We start from the raw sequence: 8,624 nt of genomic DNA, 5'->3' as shown, positions 1-8,624 counted from the left end.
GGCTGGCTGTGTAGCGCAGATCAAAGTGGCATCCTCAGGTGGGCTTTGAAGGTTAAGAAAAGTGAGAAACAGCTCTCTCTCTCTTTCTCCGTGTCGAAGTTGTTTCAAATGCGGTCGGGTTGATTAGTGCAGATCTGCTTGGAGCGCCGTATCCATAATTGTTACAATGTATAAGATGCCAATAGCAATTAGCGCTCGCTTTGAGGCGAAAGATTCAAAGCCTGAAGGGGGAAAGGAGGAGAAATATGTCTTTTCTTTCTGTACTGCAGGAGCAGAAATGTATTAAATTAAGAGATGGCAGTTAGAATTGATTAATTGCACCTTTTTGCATCAGGAAGCTGGAGAAAATCTAACCCAGTGTTGGTTTCTTTGCAAATAATTAAGCTTGTGTTCTTGAAAGAATAGAGGCAGCTGTGCTAAAATGTAGTACATTCCTTCACACACAATGTGGTGGGTAAACGAAAAAGGTCTGACGGAGAATGAGGAGATTTACTAAAGAGACAGCAAACACAGGTGTGGCTCTTCATCTGTTGGGGAGGTGAGGGGTAATCATGGCAAACTTTAATCAGTTTGGATCAATTATTCATGGTCAGGGCCCTAGCAAGCTGATTTCTAAAATGCCCCCTTCTCTCCCGCTCTGACAGCCAAGTATGAATTATTCAAACTGCATTTACACAAAGAAGTCCATCTCTGATACCTGATCAGTCAGTTAGAAACATTATGCAACAGGGAATGCCAATTAGAAACGGGGAAAATTGGTCTCCTGGTATGTTCGCCGTGATAAAGGAAACAGAGACTTTCAAAGAGATGCAAAATGCCCTTATTGTCAAATTAGGACTCTGACATGTTCTTAAAAAAATTAATTGTTCGGTTAGCATGTGTAGAGCAACATGTTTTCTGAGTTTCAACAGTAGCCCAGGTTATTTCCCGTGTACATCTAGTTTTTCCATCAAAACACTTCTCGCTTCACCTTTTAATTGATCAGAAAGGTGTGGCAGCTGCTGTTCCTTGTTTTCTCTTTGATTCTGTAGTTCTCTCACAGGGTGCCGCGGGCAACTTGCTGTTAAATTACAACCCTGGCAGCTGGTTAAAAAAAAACAAACTCCAAACTCGATCCTGCCTCAAGGCTATGGCGTACTCCCCGGTCACCCCGGCCCTTCCCCTGGTCATCCTTCCACGGTCACTCTGCCTCTCCCACATGAGCTTCAAGAAGGAAGCTTCCCTTTCTTGTCAGTGACAGCCCATCTTCTTTCACTGAAAAAAAAAAAAAAAAAAACTCTTTACATCTCCATATCCAGGCATGAGAAATTATGAAATATTCATGGGATGAAAATCCTTTTATTTCAATGGTACATTTTTTTTTTTTGCATGACATCCAGCATGACTTTCAAACTAACGTATTTTAGTAGAAGTTTATTTTCCTTCCAATACCCCTTTATTGTTTTTTTTTTTTTTTTTAGATAGGGTGGTTTTGATCTGGCATTTTTATTGGTCAGACCTAAAGCGTTGGGTCAGTTGCTTGTACTGGATGGTGGTCTGTTTGTGAGGCAAACAGGGGTCCCATGGATGAGACTCCATCAGTGCTGGATCACAAACTGTTTAAAACTCTCTGTGTTGATTCTTGTGCAGCTCACTGTGGATAAGTAGAGCCGTCACACAGGTAACAGAAAATAAAACCTCGTCATACAATGTGAAATTTTATTGTTCTAGTAACATATGTTTATCTTTGCACAATGTACTATTGAGTTGTTACAATATACTCTTCTCATTTGAGCAGTATAATCACACGTTACTTCAAAATACATATCAAAACAAAAACGTTTCATGCTTTAACAAGATAATATTTACATTATATGAACAAGATCATTTATGAAATGCTTGGATTAAGCATTTTCATGCTTCAATAGACGAGACATTTTCTCAACTACTTATTTATGTAGGTTTTTACCTCAAACCACTAAGTAACCAGCATTGTTAAGTTTGATAGCCATGTAAATCAAATCAGGGAATGCTTTTTAAAAAAAATATGTTCAAATTTAGCTGTCGTCTTTGCAGATAAGTTTTCCTGAATCACAGATGGTGCGTTCATCGAACATACCTTCTGTGACTGTCAGGAAATTCCCAATAGCACGACACTTTTCACGAACGTTCCTTCAAACTTTCTGGAAAGTTCCATAAAAACGCCTCGAAGCTTCCAAGGGAGCCACTGCTTAGTTCCAGGAACAAAACCTAAGTTCTGGGAAAATACTGGCTGTGCTCGTAAATTCACAGATATAAAAATATATATCCCATCTTCATACTTCAGCACAATTTAAAGGTCATGAGTAACTTAGCTGTAGAATTGTGGTCGGGTTGGAAAATCCAATTCCTTTAAAGACAGAATTGGATAAGCAAAAAGAATCACGCCTGACTGTTAACAAAATAAAAGTACAATAGTAAGTCTAGTAAGTGAGGAGAATTTTCACAAATGCTTTTATATATTTTAGATAATATTGAGTTTGGTTCTGAGGAGAAACACAAACATTTTTCACTCAAGTATTTTGTTAATTATACTGTTCTGCAGCTCACTGCAGGCTGAAATCATTAATCTCAGTGGTTCCGATTGTTTAGATCAGGACCAGGAACGTCAAATTTACATCGTTCACTGTAAATTTTCCCTCTGCTCAACACACCTTTGTTGAGTCAAATGCAAAAAAGCTCAACAACCACGTTGTAGCAACAAAGTTCAGCTTCAGCCTGGGTCCTAATGCTCACTCTAGTCAGCAACAGGCCATAAAATAAAAATAAAATACTGAGTAAGTCTAAGTGAAGGAAAGGGGAAAACTTCTAAATGTGCAGTCCTACTTTTAGCCTGGCTATAAAAATTTAACTGCCTCTTAACTAAACACCACAGTTGTTCAGTAGCTTTACAACGGAGCATTTGAGGGCATTGCTTGAAAGTGAATTTGAAAACATCTTGGCGTACGGATGGAAAAGGAGGCAGGAATAGTAATTATTAAAAAAGTGGTTGGTGACACAGAGAAAGGCAGATAAATAGAGTGCAGAGGAATGAGAAAGTGTAATTCTTGCACTGCACAATTCATCACTTGCTGCCCAACAGCAACCAGCCATCATTCACCAAATGATCACTCACCATAATTCAAAAGAGATCTCTCGTGTCCTCCCATCCAATCTGCTTGCCCTTGAAAGGCGTTTCCAAGACATGAGGTCAAGCTGAAACCCCAGGGAAAAACTCAGGTTTTCACACGAACCCAGTTTAAATCAGAACTCATTCAACTTGACTGAGTCTATCGCTGCGGTCAGTGACTACAAATTAAACAGGAGGTTGAGTCAAAAGACAGCGAGGATACCGCTAATAATCCCTCCCTGTTTAATACGCTATCACAGCGAACATCGCCATGGGAACATCCTCCTGCATCACAGATTCGCTGCTGCTGGTTCCACACCCATCAGGCCTTCGCACTTCCTTTACTTTAAGAAGAAGTCGCCTGTTGTTGTTTTTGTTATAATCCAGTTTATAAAACAAACATTTGATTATGTAGATTTATCATATTTGCCCGTGCCAATTCTGTCAATTGATTCTTCCATTTGAACAGTGAATTTCTGCAGGTTTTCTACAGTCACAACGTCTGAGCTCATATCTCACATCAGCTCGGGTGGACGGCGTTGTCTTGGTAGGTTTGCAGATTATAGGTCTTTATTGGTGACTTGTCTGTCATGCTCAGTGGCCTTTGGGATGCTGTTTCTTCACTGATCTTTTCTAGCAACTTATTTGAGGCCTTCACAGAAAAACTGGATTCAAACTGAGACAATCAGATGGACTCTATTGACCACTTAGGTGACTTCTGAAGACAGTTTTTACTATTAGATGTCAATTAAGAGCATCAGAATAAAGGGAGGTGACTATAAATGCCAAATGCACTTTTTAGATTTTCATTCATAAAACATAAAAAACAGCTGACTTTATTTCCTCACATTATACTACTAAGCACAGTTTTTTTTTGCTATTTAAAATCACAATAAAATATGTTGAAGCTTGTGGTTGTAATGAGGAAAAAAAAACATAATTTAAACACGATTCCAAGGTGCTTTAAGGAACATAAACATTAACTTGTAGAATGCTGAGCAAAACAATCGCAATGAATAAAAGAAAAAGGAAAACCTGAAGCTTAACTGAAATCAGGATGAGAAGGGATTGCAATGACAGAAAGAAAACACGAGGCAGATAAATGTATAATTTCTCCAGCAGCATGTGTTTTGGTTAGGATGGGCAGACAGTCCATTCATCCTCGTCATGTTGCTGTCAGAACCCCCACCGCAGACGAGTGATGATCCCCCCCTTGTCAGACCGAAAGCAGTCCGTCTCTCTCCGAATGATGGAAATGTACGGAAGATCGGATCAATTTCTCTCACTCTGTCCTCTTCGTCTCTGTTCGTTCCCTTGTCATGGCGTGAAAATCACTGTAATCTCTACTCCTGTGGAAAAGGCTGTATAACAAACTGCCATGCTGAGCCTTTAAGGGGCGGGGCTTAGAGCAGCTGCAGCATGCAGACGAAGAAAGAGAGAAAAAAAAGGGGTAGAGTGTAAACGAGTATAGTTTATGTTCGCATTTTGTTTATTTAACTTGCCGTTTGCCGTTTATTGTTACCTTCCTTGATGTGTGTGCGTGGAAATACAAGTAAGTGATGGTAGATATTAATAATATTGTTTATTTAGCAGAGTATTTTAGTTTTACCCTTAATTAAGAGCATGCTCTGTTCACGTGCACACTTAAGAGTTATACACGGTGGATATTGCGTCGTGTATATATGTAGAAATGTGATGTTTATAATCATTGATAGTGCAGTTATGCAATATGTCTGATGTTACTTCAGTCAGTTTATTCAGACACTGACTCTGTACTGTTGTTTATTTTCTAGAACCACACACAATTACCTAAATAAACGGCAAGTACGAGTTGAATCACCTGGCGTACGACTCTGCGTTCTTTGGAGTTCTGACCGACTCACCACAGTGTTCTGAATATTCACACCAGTAAATGCAACCTCTAATTTTCAATGGTCCTTCGAGCCGGAGAGCAGACTACTGTTTGAAGATGCAGAATTCAGAGTCAAAGGCATTGGACACTCGACCCAAACGAAGAATGTCAGTTCCTTCCTACCTGTCAGATTATGACCTAAGTGGACCTGGAGCTCAGAGTAGATCCCGGACAGCAGCTGCAGGGGAATCGTCAGAGGAGCAAAGCGGACTAGTGCGTCCAACTGCCAGATCTCCATCACCACCCATTAGCCAGAGCTTCGACATGATGGATTTGAGGGATGATATGGAGCAAGAACAAGAGCTTTGTCGATCAATGGAGCAAGTAACCAGGGAGCAGCAAACCAGCCAAGTTCCAGAGTTTAGTGTTGCTCTCGAAGAGATGCGCCAAGAAAACGCTGAGCTTCGTAAACAGTTTCAGAGCCTGATGGTTGCTTTACAGTCCCAGCCAGCAGCCCATCAGCCTCTGTTCCCACCTCCTTCACCTCAAAGTGTGTACAGCGGTGGTTATGGACCTCACCAACCCCCTGCCAATTCTCTAGCATACCAGCAGCTACAATATCCAACATTCAGCTCCCGAAGAAACCTGCGATTAGATTTCACTAATCCTAGAGTTTCCCAAACATCTGGTGGTCTGCATCAGAGCTTGTATTACGCAGACACACCACAGCAGAGCGCACCTTCCTATTCACATAGAGATTCTTCATTTGTCCAAGTTCCCAGGTTTAATGAGCCACAGAGAGAGACCACATACAGGGGGCCGAAGCCCACTATCCCCAGATTTACATCACCAGATCCCAGAGAGTTTGCACGCATGAAGATTGCCTTAGAGAATCTATTACCAGGCGATGCTACGGAAAGATACAAGTACCAGATCCTCACTGATCATCTCCAGTGCGAAGAAGCTTCACTTGTAGCAGACTCCTACTGCAACTCAAGGCAACCTTACACTGATACAATGTTGGCTCTCACGAAGATGTATGGACAGCCCCACAAGCTTGCAGTGCAACGGATTGCAGAGTTAATGGATGGTCCAAATATACGCTGTGGTGATGTGAAGAGCTTTCGTCTGTTTGCCCTCAACGTGCGGTCACTAGTAGGCATGTTGGAACAACTGGGGCAAAGAGGTCAAATCGAGTTAGTCTGTGGCTCTCATGTTTCAAGACTTTTAAGTAAACTTCCCTATGACCTCAATGCCAGCTTTAAGAGATTTATCCATCCCCTGAGAGTAGCCATTCCTACCCTCATTGACTTTGCTGATTGGCTAGAATATGAGCTGGAAGTTCAGGAAGACAGCATGAATCCCCCGAGGAGAGAGGAGTCGTTTAACAAGAAGCCTGATACCAAGCGCACTTCCAAACTCTCAAGTAAGACTGCTACTATCCTCCTGGGTACTGAGAAGGTATCTGGATCAAATAGTGTAGCAGCACCACCTACACCTGGACATGTTGTCAACAAGTCAAAGGGAATAGAGAAGGTTACGGCCTACTGTCCCTATTGTGACAACGACAAGCACTTCCTGAACAACTGTTCTAACTTTAAGACTTTGAGCAAAGAACAGAAGGTGGCATGGATCAAAACGAATAATAAGTGTTGGCGTTGTGGACGTAATCACCAAGCGGCGAAGTGTACACTTAAAGCTCCCTGCAAAACCTGTGGTAGGAGACATCTGCTAGTGCTGCATGAGGTGAATGAGAGAGCAGAGGAGGAACCAGCATCAGTTTCATCTTCAGCAGAAAATTGCCTTGTTAACACTGCCAATAAAGTCATGTACGTTGACCGACCAGTTTACAACTGCAAAGTGCTACTGAAGATCAGTAAGGTAGTCCTGAGAAATGGTGACAAGTCCCTTGAGACGTATGCCATCTTAGACGATGGCTCTGAGCGGACAATCCTGCTTCAGTCTGCTGCCAAACAGTTGGGCCTTAAAGGAAGCAAAGAGGTGTTAGCTCTTCGTACAGTCAGACAAGAAGTGGAGAAGCTCCACGGGGCGGCTGTGTCTTTCACAATTTCCCCAGCAGCCAACCCTGACAAAGTGTACAGCATTCAGAATGCCTTTACAGCCGAGCAACTGAGTTTAGCAGAGCATTCCCATCCAGTTGTCTCACTCCAAGAGAAGTATAAACATTTGTCAGGTTTGCCTCTCCCTCCTTTAAACAGAGTCCGCCCCATGTTGCTGATTGGCGCCGATTACACACACCTCATAACACCTGTGGAGCCAGTCAGACTAGGACCACCTGGTGGGCCGGCAGCAGTGAAGACTCTCCTCGGTTGGACACTACAGGGACCAGCACAAGCCATGGACTCCATCACGAATGTGAGTCACTGTCTCTTCGCATCTACATCATCACCCACAGAGCTGTTCTCCTGTGTAGAGAAGTTATGGCAGATGGATGTGCTCCCTTACCGCAGTGAGAAGTTAGCAGTTAGGTCACGACAAGATCACGAAGCAGTCGGGCTCCTGCAAGAACAGACGGTGAGAGTTAATGTCAGTGGTGTTGAGCGATACGCCACACCCCTTCTTCGAATCAAGAACATGCCTCTACTGAACTCCACACCAGAAGCAGTGTTGCCTCTCCTGAGAAGCACAGAGAAGCGCCTAGCTAAGTCCCCAGAACAAGCTGCTGCTTACCAGATAGAGATTGAGAAGCTTGTAGAATCTGGCTATGTAGTGAAGTTGGTGGACCATCAATCTGAGACCCCAGGTGAAGCTTGGTATATACCCCATCACATGGTTCAACATAATGGGAAGAACCGGGTGGTGTTCAACTGTTCATTCCAACACCAAGGCTACAACCTAAATCAACTCCTCTTACCAGGTCCCACTCTCGGCCCTGCCTTGTTAGCGGTGCTCCTACGTTTCAGGGAACATGCTGTGGCCTTCAGCAGTGATATTCGTGGCATGTTCCACCAAGTGAGGCTCCTACCGGCGGATCGACCCCTGCTTCGGTTTCTGTGGAGGGACATGAACCGAGACAAGCCCCCTGATGTCTACGAGTGGCAAGTACTTCCATTTGGAACTACTTGCAGCCCTTGTTGCGCAACGTTCGCGTTGCAGAAACACGTCACCGACCACAGCCAACCAGAAGAAGATGTTCGTGTTGCTATCAACAAGTCCTTCTACGTGGACAACTGCTTACAGAGTCTCCCATGTCCAATAACCGCCAAGACACTCATTAACAAACTGCGCCGCCTTCTGGCCGATGGGGGATTCGAGTTGAGGCAGTGGGCCAGTAACAATCCAGATGTCATCTGCCATCTTCCTCCAGACATCAGGTCATCCAGTTGTGAGCTGTGGCTCAGTCAAGGTCAGTCCGACATCCAAGAGCCAGCCCTTGGACTACACTGGAACTGTAAGTCTGACACCCTCACTTACAAACACAGACGAATTGATTGCTCAGTGGCTACTATGAGGAACATCTATAGAGTTTTAGCTAGCCAGTATGATCCTCTTGGCTACATAGTGCCTTATACCACCCGAGCCAAAGTTATTGTACGCCATCTGTGGGAGAAAAAGAGGGGTTGGGATGACCCACAACTCCCTGAGGAGCTGCTGCAGAAGTGGCATGCATGGGAAGCAGAGCTG

At 43.4% G+C, this 8,624-nt stretch overlaps 1 long non-coding RNA gene across 1 annotated transcript; it reads left to right on the top strand.

The window, feature by feature from the left end:
• Window positions 1–4,484: 4,484 nt before the first annotated feature.
• Window positions 4,485–4,963, top strand: LOC148158457 (uncharacterized). Its single transcript, XR_015763868.1, has 2 exons — window positions 4,485–4,679; window positions 4,921–4,963. It is a non-coding gene; the product is annotated as an uncharacterized LOC148158457 (long non-coding RNA).
• The last annotated feature ends 3,661 nt before the right edge of the window (window positions 4,964–8,624 follow it).

This window comes from Poecilia mexicana, unplaced genomic scaffold, assembly GCF_051168715.1.
Source record: "Poecilia mexicana isolate PSO_F unplaced genomic scaffold, ASM5116871v1 scaffold_7, whole genome shotgun sequence".
Classification (NCBI taxonomy): Eukaryota; Metazoa; Chordata; class Actinopteri; order Cyprinodontiformes; family Poeciliidae; genus Poecilia; species Poecilia mexicana.
The sequence above is the reverse complement of the archived record's forward strand: the minus strand, read 5'-3'. Positions and strand labels throughout refer to the sequence as shown.